Raw genomic sequence first — 20,055 nt, forward strand, 5'->3', positions numbered from 1 at the left:
AGAAACTGTGGGTAGGCTCTAGAAACTGTGAGCAGGCTCTAGAAAGTGTGAGGAGGCTCTAGAAACTGTGGGAAGCCTCTAGAATCTGTGGGCAGGCTCTAGAATCTGTGAGCAGTCTCTAGAAACTGTGGGCAGGCTCCAGAAACTGTGAGTACACTCTAGAAATTGTGGAAAGGCTCTAGAAACTGTGGGGAGCCTCTAAAAACTGTGGGAAGGATCTAGAAACTGACAGCAGTCTCTAGAAACTGTGGGCAGTCTCTAGAAACTGCAGGCCGGCTCTAGAAACTGTGGGAAGGCTCTAGAAACTGTGAGCAGGGCCTAGAAAAAGTGAGCACCAGAAACTGTGGGTAGGCTCTAGAAACTGTGAGAAGGCTCCAGAAACTGGGCCGGCTCTAGAATATGTGGGCAGGTTCTAGAATCTGTGAGCAGTCTCTAGAAACTGTGGGCAGGCTCTAGAATCTGTGGGCAGGCTCTAGAATCTATAGGCAGGCTCTAGAATCTGTGAGCAGTCTCTAGAAACTGTGGGCAGGTTCTAGAAACTGTGGGCAGGATCTAGAAACTGTGGGCAGGCTCTAGAAACTGTGAGCAGGCTCTATAAACTATGGGCCGGGTCTAGAAAATGTGAACAGGCTCTAGAAACTGTGGGGAGGCTGTAGAAACTGTGGGGAATCTCTAGAAACTGTGGGAAGGATCTAGAAACTATTTGCAGGATCTAGAAACTGTGGGCAGGATCTAGAAACTGTGTGCAGGCTCTAGAAACTGTGGGTAGGCTCTAGAAACGGAGGGAAGCCTCTAGAAACTGTGGGCAGGATCTAGAAACTGTGGGCAGGCTCTAGAAACTGTGATCAGTGTCTAGAAACTGAGGGCAGGATCTAGAGACTGTGAGCAGGCTCTAGAAATGGTGGGCATGCTCTAGAAACTGTGCGCAGGCTCCAGAAACTTTGGGCCCGCTCCAGAAACTGTGGGCAGGCTCTAGAAAATGTGGGCCGGCTCCAGAAACTGTGGACAGTCTCTGGAAACATTTAGCAGGCTCCAGAATCTGTAAGCAGGCTCTAGAAACTGTGAGCAGGCTCTAGAAACTGTGGGCAGGCTCTAGAAACTGTTAGCAGGTTCTAGAATCTGTTAGCACGATCTAGGAACTGTGAGCAGGCTCTAGAAACTGTGGGCAGACTCTAGAATCTGTTAGCACGATCTAGGAACTGTGAGCAGGCTCTAGAAACTGTGGGCAGACTCTAGAATCTGTGGGCAGGCTCTAGAAACTGTGAGTATGCTCCAGAAAATGTGAGCAGGCTCTAGAAACTGTGGGCAGTCTATAAAATATGTGAGCAGTCTCTAGAAACTGTGAGCAGGCTTTAGAAACTGTGGGCAGGTTCTGGAAACTGTGAGCAGGCTCTAGAATATGTGGGAAGCCTCTACAAATATTGGGAAGCCTCTAGAAACTGTAGGCAGGATCTAGAAACTGTGGGCAGAAAATAGGAACTGTGGACAGGCTCTAGAAACTGCGAGCAGGCTCTAGAAACTGTGGGCAGGCTCTAGAAACTGTGGGAATCATCTAGAAACTGTGATTAGGGTCTAGAAACTATGGGCATGCTCTAGAAACTGTGGGAAGCTTCTAGAAACTGTGGGCAGGATCTAGAAAATGTGGGCAGGCTCTAGAAACTGTGAGCAGGGCCTAGAAACTGTGAGCAGGCACGAGAAACTGTGGGTAGGCTCTAGAAACTGTGAGCAGGCTCTAGAAAATATAGAGAGGCTCTAGAAACTGTGGGAACCCTCTAGAATCTGTGGGCAGGCTCTAGAAACTGTGAGTAGGCTCCAGAAAATGTGGGCAGGCTCTAGAATCTGTGGGCAGGCTCTAGAATCTGTGGGAAGGCTCTAGAATCTGTGGGAAGGCTCTAGAATCTGTGGGCAGGCTCTAGAATCTGTGGGCAGGCTCTAGAAACTATGGGCAGGGTCTAGAATCTATGGGGAGGCTCTAGAAACTGTGAGTAGGCTCTAGAAACTGTGGGCAGGCTCTAGAATCTGTGAGCAGTCTCTAGAAACTGTGGGCAGGATCTAGAAACTGTGAGCAGGGCCTAGAAACTGTGAGCAGGCACCAGAAACTGTGGGTAGGCTCTAGAAACTGTGAGCAAGCTCTAGAAAATATAGAGAGGCTCTAGAAACTGTGGAAAGCCTCTAGAATCTGTGGGCAGGCTCTAGAAACTGTGAGTATGCTCCAGAAAATGTAGGCAGGCTCTAGAATCTGTGGGCACTCTCTAGAATCTGTGGGCAGGCTCTAGAATCTGTGGGCAGGCTCTAGAAACTGTGACCAGTATCTAGGAACACTATGGCCAGGCTCTAGAAACTGTGAGTAGGCTCTAGAAACTGTGGGCAGGCTCTAGAATCTGTGAGCAGTCTCTAGAAACTGTGGGCAGGATCTAGAAACTGTGGGCAGGCTCTAGAAACTGTGAGCAGGCTCTAGAAACTGTGGGCCAGGTCTAGGAAATGTGAGCAGGCTCTAGAAGCTGTGAGCAGGGCCTATAAACTGTGAGCAGGCTCCAGAAACTGTGGGTAGGCTCTAGAAACTGTGAGCAGGCTCTAGAAACTGTGAGTAGGCTCTAGAAACTGTGGGCAGGCTGTAGAATGTGTGAGCAGTCTCTAGAAACTGTGGGCAGGATCTAGAAACTGTGAGCAGGGCCTAGAAACTGTGAGCAGGCACCAGAAACTGTGGGTAGGCTCTAGAAACTGTGAGCAAGCTCTAGAAAATATAGAGAGGCTCTAGAAACTGTGGAAAGCCTCTAGAATCTGTGGGCAGGCTCTAGAAACTGTGAGTATGCTCCAGAAAATGTAGGCAGGCTCTAGAGTCTGTGGGCACTCTCTAGAATCTGTGGGCAGGCTCTAGAATCTGTGGGCAGGCTCTAGAATCTGTGAGCAGTCTCTAGAAACTGTGGGCAGGTTCTAGAAACTGTGGGCAGGCTCTAGAAACTGTGAGCAGTGTCTAGAAACTGAGGGCAGGATCTAGAGACTGTGAGCAGGCTCTAGAAATGGTGGGCATGCTCTAGAAACTGTGGGCAGGCTCTAGAAAATGTAGGCCGGCTCCAGAAACTGTGGACAGGCTCCAGAAACATTTAGCAGGCTCCAGAATCTGTTAGCAGGATCTAGAAACTGTGAGCAGGCTGTAGATACTGTGGGAAGGCTCTAGAAACTGTTAGCAGGGTCTAGAATCTGTTAGCACGATCTAGAACCTGTGAGCAGGGTCTAGAAACTGTGGGCAGTCTCTAGAATCTTTGAGTAGGCTCTAGAAACTGTGAGCAAGCTCTAGAAAATATAGAGAGGCTCTAGAAACTGTGGAAAGCCTCTAGAATCTGTGGGCAGGCTCTAGAAACTGTGAGTATGCTCTAGAAAATGTAGGCAGGCTCTAGAATCTGTGGGCACTCTCTAGAATCTGTGGGCAGGCTCTAGAATCTGTGGGCAGGCTCTAGAAACTGTGACCAGTATCTAGGAACTCTATGGCCAGGCTCTAGAAACTGTGAGTAGGCTCTAGAAACTGTGGGCAGGCTCTAGAATCTGTGAGCAGTCTCTAGAAACTGTGGGCAGGCTCTAGAATCTGTGGGCAGGGTCTAGAAACTATGGGCAGGGTCTAGAATCTATGGGGAGGCTCTAGAAACTGTGAGTAGGCTCCAGAAACTGTGGGCAGGCTCTAGAATCTGTGAGCAGTCTCTAGAAACTGTGAGCAGGCCCTAGAAACTGTGGGCCAGGTCTAGGAAATGTGAGCAGGCTCTAGAAGCTGTGAGCAGGGCCTATAAACTGTGAGCAGGCTCCAGAAACTGTGGGTAGGCTCTAGAAACTGTGAGCAGGCTCTAGAAAGTGTGAGGAGGCTCTAGAAACTGTGGGAAGCCTCTAGAATCTGTGGGCAGGCTCTAGAATCTGTGAGCAGTCTCTAGAAACTGTGGGCAGGCTCCAGAAACTGTGAGTACACTCTAGAAATTGTGGAAAGGCTCTAGAAACTGTGGGGAGCCTCTAAAAACTGTGGGAAGGATCTAGAAACTGACAGCAGTCTCTAGAAACTGTGGGCAGTCTCTAGAAACTGCAGGCCGGCTCTAGAAACTGTGGGAAGGCTCTAGAAACTGTGAGCAGGGCCTAGAAAAAGTGAGCACCAGAAACTGTGGGTAGGCTCTAGAAACTGTGAGAAGGCTCCAGAAACTGGGCCGGCTCTAGAATATGTGGGCAGGTTCTAGAATCTGTGAGCAGTCTCTAGAAACTGTGGGCAGGCTCTAGAATCTGTGGGCAGGCTCTAGAATCTATAGGCAGGCTCTAGAATCTGTGAGCAGTCTCTAGAAACTGTGGGCAGGTTCTAGAAACTGTGGGCAGGATCTAGAAACTGTGGGCAGGCTCTAGAAACTGTGAGCAGGCTCTATAAACTATGGGCCGGGTCTAGAAAATGTGAACAGGCTCTAGAAACTGTGGGGAGGCTGTAGAAACTGTGGGGAATCTCTAGAAACTGTGGGAAGGATCTAGAAACTATTTGCAGGATCTAGAAACTGTGGGCAGGATCTAGAAACTGTGTGCAGGCTCTAGAAACTGTGGGTAGGCTCTAGAAACGGAGGGAAGCCTCTAGAAACTGTGGGCAGGATCTAGAAACTGTGGGCAGGCTCTAGAAACTGTGATCAGTGTCTAGAAACTGAGGGCAGGATCTAGAGACTGTGAGCAGGCTCTAGAAATGGTGGGCATGCTCTAGAAACTGTGCGCAGGCTCCAGAAACTTTGGGCCCGCTCCAGAAACTGTGGGCAGGCTCTAGAAAATGTGGGCCGGCTCCAGAAACTGTGGACAGTCTCTGGAAACATTTAGCAGGCTCCAGAATCTGTAAGCAGGCTCTAGAAAATGTGAGCAGGCTCTAGAAACTGTGGGCAGGCTCTAGAAACTGTTAGCAGGTTCTAGAATCTGTTAGCACGATCTAGGAACTGTGAGCAGGCTCTAGAAACTGTGGGCAGACTCTAGAATCTGTTAGCACGATCTAGGAACTGTGAGCAGGCTCTAGAAACTGTGGGCAGACTCTAGAATCTGTGGGCAGGCTCTAGAAACTGTGAGTATGCTCCAGAAAATGTGAGCAGGCTCTAGAAACTGTGGGCAGTCTATAAAATATGTGAGCAGTCTCTAGAAACTGTGAGCAGGCTTTAGAAACTGTGGGCAGGTTCTGGAAACTGTGAGCAGGCTCTAGAATATGTGGGAAGCCTCTACAAATATTGGGAAGCCTCTAGAAACTGTAGGCAGGATCTAGAAACTGTGGGCAGAAAATAGGAACTGTGGACAGGCTCTAGAAACTGCGAGCAGGCTCTAGAAACTGTGGGCAGGCTCTAGAAACTGTGGGAATCATCTAGAAACTGTGATTAGGGTCTAGAAACTATGGGCATGCTCTAGAAACTGTGGGAAGCTTCTAGAAACTGTGGGCAGGATCTAGAAAATGTGGGCAGGCTCTAGAAACTGTGAGCAGGGCCTAGAAACTGTGAGCAGGCACGAGAAACTGTGGGTAGGCTCTAGAAACTGTGAGCAGGCTCTAGAAAATATAGAGAGGCTCTAGAAACTGTGGGAACCCTCTAGAATCTGTGGGCAGGCTCTAGAAACTGTGAGTAGGCTCCAGAAAATGTGGGCAGGCTCTAGAATCTGTGGGCAGGCTCTAGAATCTGTGGGAAGGCTCTAGAATCTGTGGGAAGGCTCTAGAATCTGTGGGCAGGCTCTAGAATCTGTGGGCAGGCTCTAGAAACTATGGGCAGGGTCTAGAATCTATGGGGAGGCTCTAGAAACTGTGAGTAGGCTCTAGAAACTGTGGGCAGGCTCTAGAATCTGTGAGCAGTCTCTAGAAACTGTGGGCAGGATCTAGAAACTGTGAGCAGGGCCTAGAAACTGTGAGCAGGCACCAGAAACTGTGGGTAGGCTCTAGAAACTGTGAGCAAGCTCTAGAAAATATAGAGAGGCTCTAGAAACTGTGGAAAGCCTCTAGAATCTGTGGGCAGGGTCTAGAAACTGTGAGTATGCTCCAGAAAATGTAGGCAGGCTCTAGAATCTGTGGGCACTCTCTAGAATCTGTGGGCAGGCTCTAGAATCTGTGGGCAGGCTCTAGAAACTGTGACCAGTATCTAGGAACACTATGGCCAGGCTCTAGAAACTGTGAGTAGGCTCTAGAAACTGTGGGCAGGCTCTAGAATCTGTGAGCAGTCTCTAGAAACTGTGGGCAGGATCTAGAAACTGTGGGCAGGCTCTAGAAACTGTGAGCAGGCTCTAGAAACTGTGGGCCAGGTCTAGGAAATGTGAGCAGGCTCTAGAAGCTGTGAGCAGGGCCTATAAACTGTGAGCAGGCTCCAGAAACTGTGGGTAGGCTCTAGAAACTGTGAGCAGGCTCTAGAAACTGTGAGTAGGCTCTAGAAACTGTGGGCAGGCTGTAGAATGTGTGAGCAGTCTCTAGAAACTGTGGGCAGGATCTAGAAACTGTGAGCAGGGCCTAGAAACTGTGAGCAGGCACCAGAAACTGTGGGTAGGCTCTAGAAACTGTGAGCAAGCTCTAGAAAATATAGAGAGGCTCTAGAAACTGTGGAAAGCCTCTAGAATCTGTGGGCAGGCTCTAGAAACTGTGAGTATGCTCCAGAAAATGTAGGCAGGCTCTAGAGTCTGTGGGCACTCTCTAGAATCTGTGGGCAGGCTCTAGAATCTGTGGGCAGGCTCCAGAAACTGTGAGTACACTCTAGAAATTGTGGAAAGGCTCTAGAAACTGTGGGGAGCCTCTAAAAACTGTGGGAAGGATCTAGAAACTGACAGCAGTCTCTAGAAACTGTGGGCAGTCTCTAGAAACTGCAGGCCGGCTCTAGAAACTGTGGGAAGGCTCTAGAAACTGTGAGCAGGGCCTAGAAACAGTGAGCACCAGAAACTGTGGGTAGGCTCTAGAAACTGTGAGAAGGCTCCAGAAACTGGGCAGGCTCTAGAATATGTGGGCAGGTTCTAGAATCTGTGAGCAGTCTCTAGAATCTGTGGGCAGGCTCTAGAATCTGTGGGCAGGCTCTAGAATCTGTGAGCAGTCTCTAGAAACTGTGGGCAGGTTCTAGAAACTGTGGGCAGGATCTAGAAACTGTGGGCAGGCTCTAGAAACTGTGAGCAGGCTCTATAAACTATGGGCCGGGTCTAGAAAATGTGAACAGGCTCTAGAAACTGTGGGGAGGCTGTAGAAACTGTGGGGAATCTCTAGAAACTGTGGGAAGGATCTAGAAACTATTTGCAGGATCTAGAAACTGTGGGCAGGATCTAGAAACTGTGTGCAGGCTCTAGAAACTGTGGGTAGGCTCTAGAAACGGAGGGAAGCCTCTAGAAACTGTGGGCAGGATCTAGAAACTGTGGGCAGGCTCTAGAAACTGTGGGCAGTATCTAGAAAATGTGGGCAGGCTCTAGAAACTGTGAGCAGAGCCTAGAAACTGTGAGCAGGCACCAGAAACTGTGGGTAGGCTCTAGAAACTGTGAGCAGGCTCTAGAAAATATAGAGAGGCTCTAGAAACTGTGGGAACCCTCTAGAATCTGTGGGCAGGCTCTAGAATCTGTGAGCAGTCTCTAGAAACTGTGGGCAGGATCTAGAAACTGTGGGCAGGATCTAGAAACTGTGGGCAGGCTCTAGAAACTGTGAGCAGGCTCTAGAAACTGTGGGCAGTATCTAGAAAATGTGGGCAGGCTCTAGAAACTGTGAGTAGGGTCTAGAAACTGAGGGCAGTCTCTAGGAAATGTGAGCAGGCTCTAGGAACTGTGAGCAGGGCCTATAAACTGTGAGCAGGCTCCAGAAACTGTGGGTAGGTTCTAGAAACTGTGAGCAGGCTCTAGAAAGTGTGAGGAGGCTCTAGAAACTGTGGGAAGCCTCTAGAATCTGTGGGCAGGCTCTAGAATCTGTGAGCAGTCTCTAGAAACTGTGGGCAGGCTCCAGAAACTGTGAGTACACTCTAGAAATTGTGGAAAGGCTCTAGAAACTGTGGGGAGCCTCTAAAAACTGTGGGAAGGATCTAGAAACTGTCAGCAGTCTCTAGAAACTGTGGGCAGGATCTAGAAACTGTGTGCAGGCTCCAGAAACTGTGAGCAGGATCTAGAAACTGTGAGCAGGCTGTAGAAACTGTGGGCAGGCTCTAGAAATCGTTAGCAGGTTCTAGAATCTGTTAGCACGATCTAGAAACTGTGAGCAGGCTCTAGAAACTGTGGGCAGACTCTAGAATCTTTGAGTAGGCTCTAGACACTGTGGGCAGTCTATAAAATATGTGAGCAGTCTCTAGAAACTGTGAGCAGGCTTTAGAAACTGTGGGCAGGTTCTGGAAACTGTGAGCAGGCTCTAGAATATGTGGGAAGCCTCTACAAACATTGGGAAGCCTCTAGAAACTGTAGGCAGGATCTAGAAACTGTGGACAGAAAATAGGAACTGTGGGCAGGCTCTAGGAACTGCGAGCAGGCTCTAGAAACTGTGGGCAGGCTCTAGAAACTGTGGGAATCATCTAGAAACTGTGATTAGGGTCTAGAAACTATGGGCATGCTCTAGAAACTGTGGGAAGCCTCTAGAAACTGTGGGCAGGATCTAGAAAATGTGGGCAGGCTCTAGAAACTGTGACCAGGGCCTAGAAACTGTGAGCAGGCACCAGAAACTTTGGGTAGGCTCTAGAAACTGTGAGCAGGCTCTAGAAAATATAGAGAGGCTCTAGAAACTGTGGGAACCCTCTAGAATCTGTGGGCAGGCTCTAGAAACTGTGAGTAGGCTCCAGAATATGTGGACAGGCTCTAGAAACTGTGAGCAGGGCCTAGAAACTGTGAGCAGGCACCAGAAACTGTGGGTAGGCTCTAGAAACTGTGAGCAGGCTCTAGAAAATATAGAGAGGCTCTAGAAACTGTGGGAACCCTCTAGAATCTGTGGGCAGGCTCTAGAAACTGTGAGTAGGCTCCAGAAAATGTGGGCAGGCTCTAGAATCTGTGGGCAGGCTCTAGAATCTGTGGGAAGGCTCTAGAATCTGTGGGCAGGCTCTAGAATCTGTGGGCAGGCTCTAGAAACTATGGGCAGGGTCTAGAATCTATGGGGAGGCTCTAGAAACTGTGAGTAGGCTCTAGAAACTGTGGGCAGGCTCTAGAATCTGTGAGCAGTCTCTAGAAACTGTGGGCAGGATCTAGAAACTGTGAGCAGGGCCTAGAAACTGTGAGCAGGCACCAGAAACTGTGGGTAGGCTCTAGAAACTGTGAGCAAGCTCTAGAAAATATAGAAAGGCTCTAGAAACTGTGGAAAGCCTCTAGAATCTGTGGGCAGGCTCTAGAAACTGTGAGTATGCTCCAGAAAATGTAGGCAGGCTCTAGAATCTGTGGGCACTCTCTAGAATCTGTGGGCAGGCTCTAGAATCTGTGGGCAGGCTCTAGAAACTGTGACCAGTATCTAGGAACTCTATGGCCAGGCTCTAGAAACTGTGAGTAGGCTCTAGAAACTGTGGGCAGGCTCTAGAATCTGTGAGCAGTCTCTAGAAACTGTGGGCAGGCTCTAGAATCTGTGGGCAGGGTCTAGAAACTATGGGCAGGGTCTAGAATCTATGGGGAGGCTCTAGAAACTGTGAGTAGGCTCCAGAAACTGTGGGCAGGCTCTAGAATCTGTGAGCAGTCTCTAGAAACTGTGAGCAGGCTCTAGAAACTGTGGGCCAGGTCTAGGAAATGTGAGCAGGCTCTAGAAGCTGTGAGCAGGGCCTATAAAATGTGAGCAGGCTCCAGAAACTGTGGGTAGGCTCTAGAAACTGTGAGCAGGCTCTAGAAAGTGTGAGGAGGCTCTAGAAACTGTGGGAAGCCTCTAGAATCTGTGGGCAGGCTCTAGAATCTGTGAGCAGTCTCTAGAAACTGTGGGCAGGCTCCAGAAACTGTGAGTACACTCTAGAAATTGTGGAAAGGCTCTAGAAACTGTGGGGAGCCTCTAAAAACTGTGGGAAGGATCTAGAAACTGACAGCAGTCTCTAGAAACTGTGGGCAGTCTCTAGAAACTGCAGGCCGGCTCTAGAAACTGTGGGAAGGCTCTAGAAACTGTGAGCAGGGCCTAGAAAAAGTGAGCACCAGAAACTGTGGGTAGGCTCTAGAAACTGTGAGAAGGCTCCAGAAACTGGGCCGGCTCTAGAATATGTGGGCAGGTTCTAGAATCTGTGAGCAGTCTCTAGAAACTGTGGGCAGGCTCTAGAATCTGTGGGCAGGCTCTAGAATCTATAGGCAGGCTCTAGAATCTGTGAGCAGTCTCTAGAAACTGTGGGCAGGTTCTAGAAACTGTGGGCAGGATCTAGAAACTGTGGGCAGGCTCTAGAAACTGTGAGCAGGCTCTATAAACTATGGGCCGGGTCTAGAAAATGTGAACAGGCTCTAGAAACTGTGGGGAGGCTGTAGAAACTGTGGGGAATCTCTAGAAACTGTGGGAAGGATCTAGAAACTATTTGCAGGATCTAGAAACTGTGGGCAGGATCTAGAAACTGTGTGCAGGCTCTAGAAACTGTGGGTAGGCTCTAGAAACGGAGGGAAGCCTCTAGAAACTGTGGGCAGGATCTAGAAACTGTGGGCAGGCTCTAGAAACTGTGATCAGTGTCTAGAAACTGAGGGCAGGATCTAGAGACTGTGAGCAGGCTCTAGAAATGGTGGGCATGCTCTAGAAACTGTGCGCAGGCTCCAGAAACTTTGGGCCCGCTCCAGAAACTGTGGGCAGGCTCTAGAAAATGTGGGCCGGCTCCAGAAACTGTGGACAGTCTCTGGAAACATTTAGCAGGCTCCAGAATCTGTAAGCAGGCTCTAGAAACTGTGAGCAGGCTCTAGAAACTGTGGGCAGGCTCTAGAAACTGTTAGCAGGTTCTAGAATCTGTTAGCACGATCTAGGAACTGTGAGCAGGCTCTAGAAACTGTGGGCAGACTCTAGAATCTGTTAGCACGATCTAGGAACTGTGAGCAGGCTCTAGAAACTGTGGGCAGACTCTAGAATCTGTGGGCAGGCTCTAGAAACTGTGAGTATGCTCCAGAAAATGTGAGCAGGCTCTAGAAACTGTGGGCAGTCTATAAAATATGTGAGCAGTCTCTAGAAACTGTGAGCAGGCTTTAGAAACTGTGGGCAGGTTCTGGAAACTGTGAGCAGGCTCTAGAATATGTGGGAAGCCTCTACAAATATTGGGAAGCCTCTAGAAACTGTAGGCAGGATCTAGAAACTGTGGGCAGAAAATAGGAACTGTGGACAGGCTCTAGAAACTGCGAGCAGGGTCTAGAAACTGTGGGCAGGCTCTAGAAACTGTGGGAATCATCTAGAAACTGTGATTAGGGTCTAGAAACTATGGGCATGCTCTAGAAACTGTGGGAAGCTTCTAGAAACTGTGGGCAGGATCTAGAAAATGTGGGCAGGCTCTAGAAACTGTGAGCAGGGCCTAGAAACTGTGAGCAGGCACGAGAAACTGTGGGTAGGCTCTAGAAACTGTGAGCAGGCTCTAGAAAATATAGAGAGGCTCTAGAAACTATGGGAACCCTCTAGAATCTGTGAGCAGTCTCTAGAAACTGTGGGCAGGTTCTAGAAACTGTGGGCAGGATCTAGAAACTGTGGGCAGGCTCTAGAAACTGTGAGCAGGCTCTATAAACTATGGGCCGGGTCTAGAAAATGTGAACAGGCTCTAGAAACTGTGGGGAGGCTGTAGAAACTGTGGGGAATCTCTAGAAACTGTGGGAAGGATCTAGAAACTATTTGCAGGATCTAGAAACTGTGGGCAGGATCTAGAAACTGTGTGCAGGCTCTAGAAACTGTGGGTAGGCTCTAGAAACGGAGGGAAGCCTCTAGAAACTGTGGGCAGGATCTAGAAACTGTGGGCAGGCTCTAGAAACTGTGGGCAGTATCTAGAAAATGTGGGCAGGCTCTAGAAACTGTGAGCAGAGCCTAGAAACTGTGAGCAGGCACCAGAAACTGTGGGTAGGCTCTAGAAACTGTGAGCAGGCTCTAGAAAATATAGAGAGGCTCTAGAAACTGTGGGAACCCTCTAGAATCTGTGGGCAGGCTCTAGAATCTGTGAGCAGTCTCTAGAAACTGTGGGCAGGATCTAGAAACTGTGGGCAGGATCTAGAAACTGTGGGCAGGCTCTAGAAACTGTGAGCAGGCTCTAGAAACTGTGGGCAGTATCTAGAAAATGTGGGCAGGCTCTAGAAACTGTGAGTAGGGTCTAGAAACTGAGGGCAGTCTCTAGGAAATGTGAGCAGGCTCTAGGAACTGTGAGCAGGGCCTATAAACTGTGAGCAGGCTCCAGAAACTGTGGGTAGGTTCTAGAAACTGTGAGCAGGCTCTAGAAAGTGTGAGGAGGCTCTAGAAACTGTGGGAAGCCTCTAGAATCTGTGGGCAGGCTCTAGAATCTGTGAGCAGTCTCTAGAAACTGTGGGCAGGCTCCAGAAACTGTGAGTACACTCTAGAAATTGTGGAAAGGCTCTAGAAACTGTGGGGAGCCTCTAAAAACTGTGGGAAGGATCTAGAAACTGTCAGCAGTCTCTAGAAACTGTGGGCAGGATCTAGAAACTGTGTGCAGGCTCCAGAAACTGTGAGCAGGATCTAGAAACTGTGAGCAGGCTGTAGAAACTGTGGGCAGGCTCTAGAAATCGTTAGCAGGTTCTAGAATCTGTTAGCACGATCTAGAAACTGTGAGCAGGCTCTAGAAACTGTGGGCAGACTCTAGAATCTTTGAGTAGGCTCTAGACACTGTGGGCAGTCTATAAAATATGTGAGCAGTCTCAAGAAACTGTGAGCAGGCTTTAGAAACTGTGGGCAGGTTCTGGAAACTGTGAGCAGGCTCTAGAATATGTGGGAAGCCTCTACAAACATTGGGAAGCCTCTAGAAACTGTAGGCAGGATCTAGAAACTGTGGACAGAAAATAGGAACTGTGGGCAGGCTCTAGGAACTGCGAGCAGGCTCTAGAAACTGTGGGCAGGCTCTAGAAACTGTGGGAATCATCTAGAAACTGTGATTAGGGTCTAGAAACTATGGGCATGCTCTAGAAACTGTGGGAAGCCTCTAGAAACTGTGGGCAGGATCTAGAAAATGTGGGCAGGCTCTAGAAACTGTGACCAGGGCCTAGAAACTGTGAGCAGGCACCAGAAACTTTGGGTAGGCTCTAGAAACTGTGAGCAGGCTCTAGAAAATATAGAGAGGCTCTAGAAACTGTGGGAACCCTCTAGAATCTGTGGGCAGGCTCTAGAAACTGTGAGTAGGCTCCAGAATATGTGGACAGGCTCTAGAAACTGTGAGCAGGGCCTAGAAACTGTGAGCAGGCACCAGAAACTGTGGGTAGGCTCTAGAAACTGTGAGCAGGCTCTAGAAAATATAGAGAGGCTCTAGAAACTGTGGGAACCCTCTAGAATCTGTGGGCAGGCTCTAGAAACTGTGAGTAGGCTCCAGAAAATGTGGGCAGGCTCTAGAATCTGTGGGCAGGCTCTAGAATCTGTGGGAAGGCTCTAGAATCTGTGGGCAGGCTCTAGAATCTGTGGGCAGGCTCTAGAAACTATGGGCAGGGTCTAGAATCTATGGGGAGGCTCTAGAAACTGTGAGTAGGCTCTAGAAACTGTGGGCAGGCTCTAGAATCTGTGAGCAGTCTCTAGAAACTGTGGGCAGGATCTAGAAACTGTGAGCAGGGCCTAGAAACTGTGAGCAGGCACCAGAAACTGTGGGTAGGCTCTAGAAACTGTGAGCAAGCTCTAGAAAATATAGAGAGGCTCTAGAAACTGTGGAAAGCCTCTAGAATCTGTGGGCAGGCTCTAGAAACTGTGAGTATGCTCCAGAAAATGTAGGCAGGCTCTAGAATCTGTGGGCACTCTCTAGAATCTGTGGGCAGGCTCTAGAATCTGTGGGCAGGCTCTAGAAACTGTGACCAGTATCTAGGAACACTATGGCCAGGCTCTAGAAACTGTGAGTAGGCTCTAGAAACTGTGGGCAGGCTCTAGAATCTGTGAGCAGTCTCTAGAAACTGTGGGCAGGATCTAGAAACTGTGGGCAGGCTCTAGAAACTGTGAGCAGGGCCTATAAACTGTGAGCAGGCTCCAGAAACTGTGGGTAGGCTCTAGAAACTGTGAGCAGGCTCTAGAAAGTGTGAGGAGGCTCTAGAAACTGTGGGAAGCCTCTAGAATCTGTGGGCAGGCTCTAGAATTTGGGAGCAGTCTCTAGAAACTGTGGGCAGGCTCTAGAAACTGTGGGAATCATCTAGAAACTGTGATTAGGGTCTAGAAACTATGGGCATGCTCTAGAAACTGTGGGAAGCTTCTAGAAACTGTGGGCAGGATCTAGAAAATGTGGGCAGGCTCTAGAAACTGTGAGCAGGGCCTAGAAACTGTGAGCAGGCACGAGAAACTGTGGGTAGGCTCTAGAAACTGTGAGCAGGCTCTAGAAAATATAGAGAGGCTCTAGAAACTATGGGAACCCTCTAGAATCTGTGAGCAGTCTCTAGAAACTGTGGGCAGGTTCTAGAAACTGTGGGCAGGATCTAGAAACTGTGGGCAGGCTCTAGAAACTGTGAGCAGGCTCTATAAACTATGGGCCGGGTCTAGAAAATGTGAACAGGCTCTAGAAACTGTGGGGAGGCTGTAGAAACTGTGGGGAATCTCTAGAAACTGTGGGAAGGATCTAGAAACTATTTGCAGGATCTAGAAACTGTGGGCAGGATCTAGAAACTGTGTGCAGGCTCTAGAAACTGTGGGTAGGCTCTAGAAACGGAGGGAAGCCTCTAGAAACTGTGGGCAGGATCTAGAAACTGTGGGCAGGCTCTAGAAACTGTGGGCAGTATCTAGAAAATGTGGGCAGGCTCTAGAAACTGTGAGCAGAGCCTAGAAACTGTGAGCAGGCACCAGAAACTGTGGGTAGGCTCTAGAAACTGTGAGCAGGCTCTAGAAAATATAGAGAGGCTCTAGAAACTGTGGGAACCCTCTAGAATCTGTGGGCAGGCTCTAGAATCTGTGAGCAGTCTCTAGAAACTGTGGGCAGGATCTAGAAACTGTGGGCAGGATCTAGAAACTGTGGGCAGGCTCTAGAAACTGTGAGCAGGCTCTAGAAACTGTGGGCAGTATCTAGAAAATGTGGGCAGGCTCTAGAAACTGTGAGTAGGGTCTAGAAACTGAGGGCAGTCTCTAGGAAATGTGAGCAGGCTCTAGGAACTGTGAGCAGGGCCTATAAACTGTGAGCAGGCTCCAGAAACTGTGGGTAGGTTCTAGAAACTGTGAGCAGGCTCTAGAAAGTGTGAGGAGGCTCTAGAAACTGTGGGAAGCCTCTAGAATCTGTGGGCAGGCTCTAGAATCTGTGAGCAGTCTCTAGAAACTGTGGGCAGGCTCCAGAAACTGTGAGTACACTCTAGAAATTGTGGAAAGGCTCTAGAAACTGTGGGGAGCCTCTAAAAACTGTGGGAAGGATCTAGAAACTGTCAGCAGTCTCTAGAAACTGTGGGCAGGATCTAGAAACTGTGTGCAGGCTCCAGAAACTGTGAGCAGGATCTAGAAACTGTGAGCAGGCTGTAGAAACTGTGGGCAGGCTCTAGAAATCGTTAGCAGGTTCTAGAATCTGTTAGCACGATCTAGAAACTGTGAGCAGGCTCTAGAAACTGTGGGCAGACTCTAGAATCTTTGAGTAGGCTCTAGACACTGTGGGCAGTCTATAAAATATGTGAGCAGTCTCTAGAAACTGTGAGCAGGCTTTAGAAACTGTGGGCAGGTTCTGGAAACTGTGAGCAGGCTCTAGAATATGTGGGAAGCCTCTACAAACATTGGGAAGCCTCTAGAAACTGTAGGCAGGATCTAGAAACTGTGGACAGAAAATAGGAACTGTGGGCAGGCTCTAGGAACTGCGAGCAGGCTCTAGAAACTGTGGGCAGACTCTAGAAACTGTGGGAATCATCTAGAAACTGTGATTAGGGTCTAGAAACTATGGGCATGCTCTAGAAACTGTGGGAAGCCTCTAGAAACTGTGGGCAGGATCTAGAAAATGTGGGCAGGCTCTAGAAACTGTGACCAGGGCCTAGAAACTGTGAGCAGGCACCAGAAACTTTGGGTAGGCTCTAGAAACTGTGAGCAGGCTCTAGAAAATATAGAGAGGCTCTAGAAACTGTGGGAACCCTCTAGAATCTGTGGGCAGGCTCTAGAAACTGTGAGTAGGCTCCAGAATATGTGGACAGGCTCTAGAAACTGTGAGCAGGGCCTAGAAACTGTGAGCAGGCACCAGAAACTGTGGGTAGGCTCTAGAAACTGTGAGCAGGCTCTAGAAAATATAGAGAGGCTCTAGAAACTGTGGGAACCCTCTAGAATCTGTGGGCAGGCTCTAGAAACTGTGAGTAGGCTCCAGAAAATGTGGGCAGGCTCTAGAATCTGTGGGCAGGCTCTAGAATCTGTGGGAAGGCTCTAGAATCTGTGGGCAGGCTCTAGAATCTGTGGGCAGGCTCTAGAAACTATGGGCAGGGTCTAGAATCTATGGGGAGGCTCTAGAAACTGTGAGTAGGCTCTAGAAACTGTGGGCAGGCTCTAGAATCTGTGAGCAGTCTCTAGAAACTGTGGGCAGGATCTAGAAACTGTGAGCAGGGCCTAGAAACTGTGAGCAGGCACCAGAAACTGTGGGTAGGCTCTAGAAACTGTGAGCAAGCTCTAGAAAATATAGAGAGGCTCTAGAAACTGTGGAAAGCCTCTAGAATCTGTGGGCAGGCTCTAGAAACTGTGAGTATGCTCCAGAAAATGTAGGCAGGCTCTAGAATCTGTGGGCACTCTCTAGAATCTGTGGGCAGGCTCTAGAATCTGTGGGCAGGCTCTAGAAACTGTGACCAGTATCTAGGAACACTATGGCCAGGCTCTAGAAACTGTGAGTAGGCTCTAGAAACTGTGGGCAGGCTCTAGAATCTGTGAGCAGTCTCTAGAAACTGTGGGCAGGATCTAGAAACTGTGGGCAGGCTCTAGAAACTGTGAGCAGGCTCTAGAAACTGTGGGCCAGGTCTAGGAAATGTGAGCAGGCTCTAGAAGCTGTGAGCAGGGCCTATAAACTGTGAGCAGGCTCCAGAAACTGTGGGTAGGCTCTAGAAACTGTGAGCAGGCTCTAGAAAGTGTGAGGAGGCTCTAGAAACTGTGGGAAGCCTCTAGAATCTGTGGGCAGGCTCTAGAATTTGGGAGCAGTCTCTAGAAACTGTGGGCAGGCTCTAGAAACTGTGGGAATCATCTAGAAACTGTGATTAGGGTCTAGAAACTATGGGCATGCTCTAGAAACTGTGGGAAGCTTCTAGAAACTGTGGGCAGGATCTAGAAAATGTGGGCAGGCTCTAGAAACTGTGAGCAGGGCCTAGAAACTGTGAGCAGGCACGAGAAACTGTGGGTAGGCTCTAGAAACTGTGAGCAGGCTCTAGAAAATATAGAGAGGCTCTAGAAACTATGGGAACCCTCTAGAATCTGTGAGCAGTCTCTAGAAACTGTGGGCAGGTTCTAGAAACTGTGGGCAGGATCTAGAAACTGTGGGCAGGCTCTAGAAACTGTGAGCAGGCTCTATAAACTATGGGCCGGGTCTAGAAAATGTGAACAGGCTCTAGAAACTGTGGGGAGGCTGTAGAAACTGTGGGGAATCTCTAGAAACTGTGGGAAGGATCTAGAAACTATTTGCAGGATCTAGAAACTGTGGGCAGGATCTAGAAACTGTGTGCAGGCTCTAGAAACTGTGGGTAGGCTCTAGAAACGGAGGGAAGCCTCTAGAAACTGTGGGCAGGATCTAGAAACTGTGGGCAGGCTCTAGAAACTGTGGGCAGTATCTAGAAAATGTGGGCAGGCTCTAGAAACTGTGAGCAGAGCCTAGAAACTGTGAGCAGGCACCAGAAACTGTGGGTAGGCTCTAGAAACTGTGAGCAGGCTCTAGAAAATATAGAGAGGCTCTAGAAACTGTGGGAACCCTCTAGAATCTGTGGGCAGGCTCTAGAATCTGTGAGCAGTCTCTAGAAACTGTGGGCAGGATCTAGAAACTGTGGGCAGGATCTAGAAACTGTGGGCAGGCTCTAGAAACTGTGAGCAGGCTCTAGAAACTGTGGGCAGTATCTAGAAAATGTGGGCAGGCTCTAGAAACTGTGAGTAGGGTCTAGAAACTGAGGGCAGTCTCTAGGAAATGTGAGCAGGCTCTAGGAACTGTGAGCAGGGCCTATAAACTGTGAGCAGGCTCCAGAAACTGTGGGTAGGTTCTAGAAACTGTGAGCAGGCTCTAGAAAGTGTGAGGAGGCTCTAGAAACTGTGGGAAGCCTCTAGAATCTGTGGGCAGGCTCTAGAATCTGTGAGCAGTCTCTAGAAACTGTGGGCAGGCTCCAGAAACTGTGAGTACACTCTAGAAATTGTGGAAAGGCTCTAGAAACTGTGGGGAGCCTCTAAAAACTGTGGGAAGGATCTAGAAAGTGTCAGCAGTCTCTAGAAACTGTGGGCAGGATCTAGAAACTGTGTGCAGGCTCCAGAAACTGTGAGCAGGATCTAGAAACTGTGAGCAGGCTGTAGAAACTGTGGGCAGGCTCTAGAAATCGTTAGCAGGTTCTAGAATCTGTTAGCACGATCTAGAAACTGTGAGCAGGCTCTAGAAACTGTGGGCAGACTCTAGAATCTTTGAGTAGGCTCTAGACACTGTGGGCAGTCTATAAAATATGTGAGCAGTCTCTAGAAACTGTGAGCAGGCTTTAGAAACTGTGGGCAGGTTCTGGAAACTGTGAGCAGGCTCTAGAATATGTGGGAAGCCTCTACAAACATTGGGAAGCCTCTAGAAACTGTAGGCAGGATCTAGAAACTGTGGACAGAAAATAGGAACTGTGGGCAGGCTCTAGGAACTGCGAGCAGGCTCTAGAAACTGTGGGCAGGCTCTAGAAACTGTGGGAATCATCTAGAAACTGTGATTAGGGTCTAGAAACTATGGGCATGCTCTAGAAACTGTGGGAAGCCTCTAGAAACTGTGGGCAGGATCTAGAAAATGTGGGCAGGCTCTAGAAACTGTGACCAGGGCCTAGAAACTGTGAGCAGGCACCAGAAACTTTGGGTAGGCTCTAGAAACTGTGAGCAGGCTCTAGAAAATATAGAGAGGCTCTAGAAACTGTGGGAACCCTCTAGAATCTGTGGGCAGGCTCTAGAAACTGTGAGTAGGCTCCAGAATATGTGGACAGGCTCTAGAAACTGTGAGCAGGGCCTAGAAACTGTGAGCAGGCACCAGAAACTGTGGGTAGGCTCTAGAAACTGTGAGCAGGCTCTAGAAAATATAGAGAGGCTCTAGAAACTGTGGGAACCCTCTAGAATCTGTGGGCAGGCTCTAGAAACTGTGAGTAGGCTCCAGAAAATGTGGGCAGGCTCTAGAATCTGTGGGCAGGCTCTAGAATCTGTGGGAAGGCTCTAGAATCTGTGGGCAGGCTCTAGAATCTGTGGGCAGGCTCTAGAAACTATGGGCAGGGTCTAGAATCTATGGGGAGGCTCTAGAAACTGTGAGTAGGCTCTAGAAACTGTGGGCAGGCTCTAGAATCTGTGAGCAGTCTCTAGAAACTGTGGGCAGGATCTAGAAACTGTGAGCAGGGCCTAGAAACTGTGAGCAGGCACCAGAAACTGTGGGTAGGCTCTAGAAACTGTGAGCAAGCTCTAGAAAATATAGAGAGGCTCTAGAAACTGTGGAAAGCCTCTAGAATCTGTGGGCAGGCTCTAGAAACTGTGAGTATGCTCCAGAAAATGTAGGCAGGCTCTAGAATCTGTGGGCACTCTCTAGAATCTGTGGGCAGGCTCTAGAATCTGTGGGCAGGCTCTAGAAACTGTGACCAGTATCTAGGAACACTATGGCCAGGCTCTAGAAACTGTGAGTAGGCTCTAGAAACTGTGGGCAGGCTCTAGAATCTGTGAGCAGTCTCTAGAAACTGTGGGCAGGATCTAGAAACTGTGGGCAGGCTCTAGAAACTGTGAGCAGGGCCTATAAACTGTGAGCAGGCTCCAGAAACTGTGGGTAGGCTCTAGAAACTGTGAGCAGGCTCTAGAAAGTGTGAGGAGGCTCTAGAAACTGTGGGAAGCCTCTAGAATCTGTGGGCAGGCTCTAGAAT

The sequence above is a fragment of the Balaenoptera acutorostrata genome, chromosome 5 (genome assembly GCF_949987535.1).
Source record: "Balaenoptera acutorostrata chromosome 5, mBalAcu1.1, whole genome shotgun sequence".
NCBI classification, from domain to species: Eukaryota; Metazoa; Chordata; class Mammalia; order Artiodactyla; family Balaenopteridae; genus Balaenoptera; species Balaenoptera acutorostrata.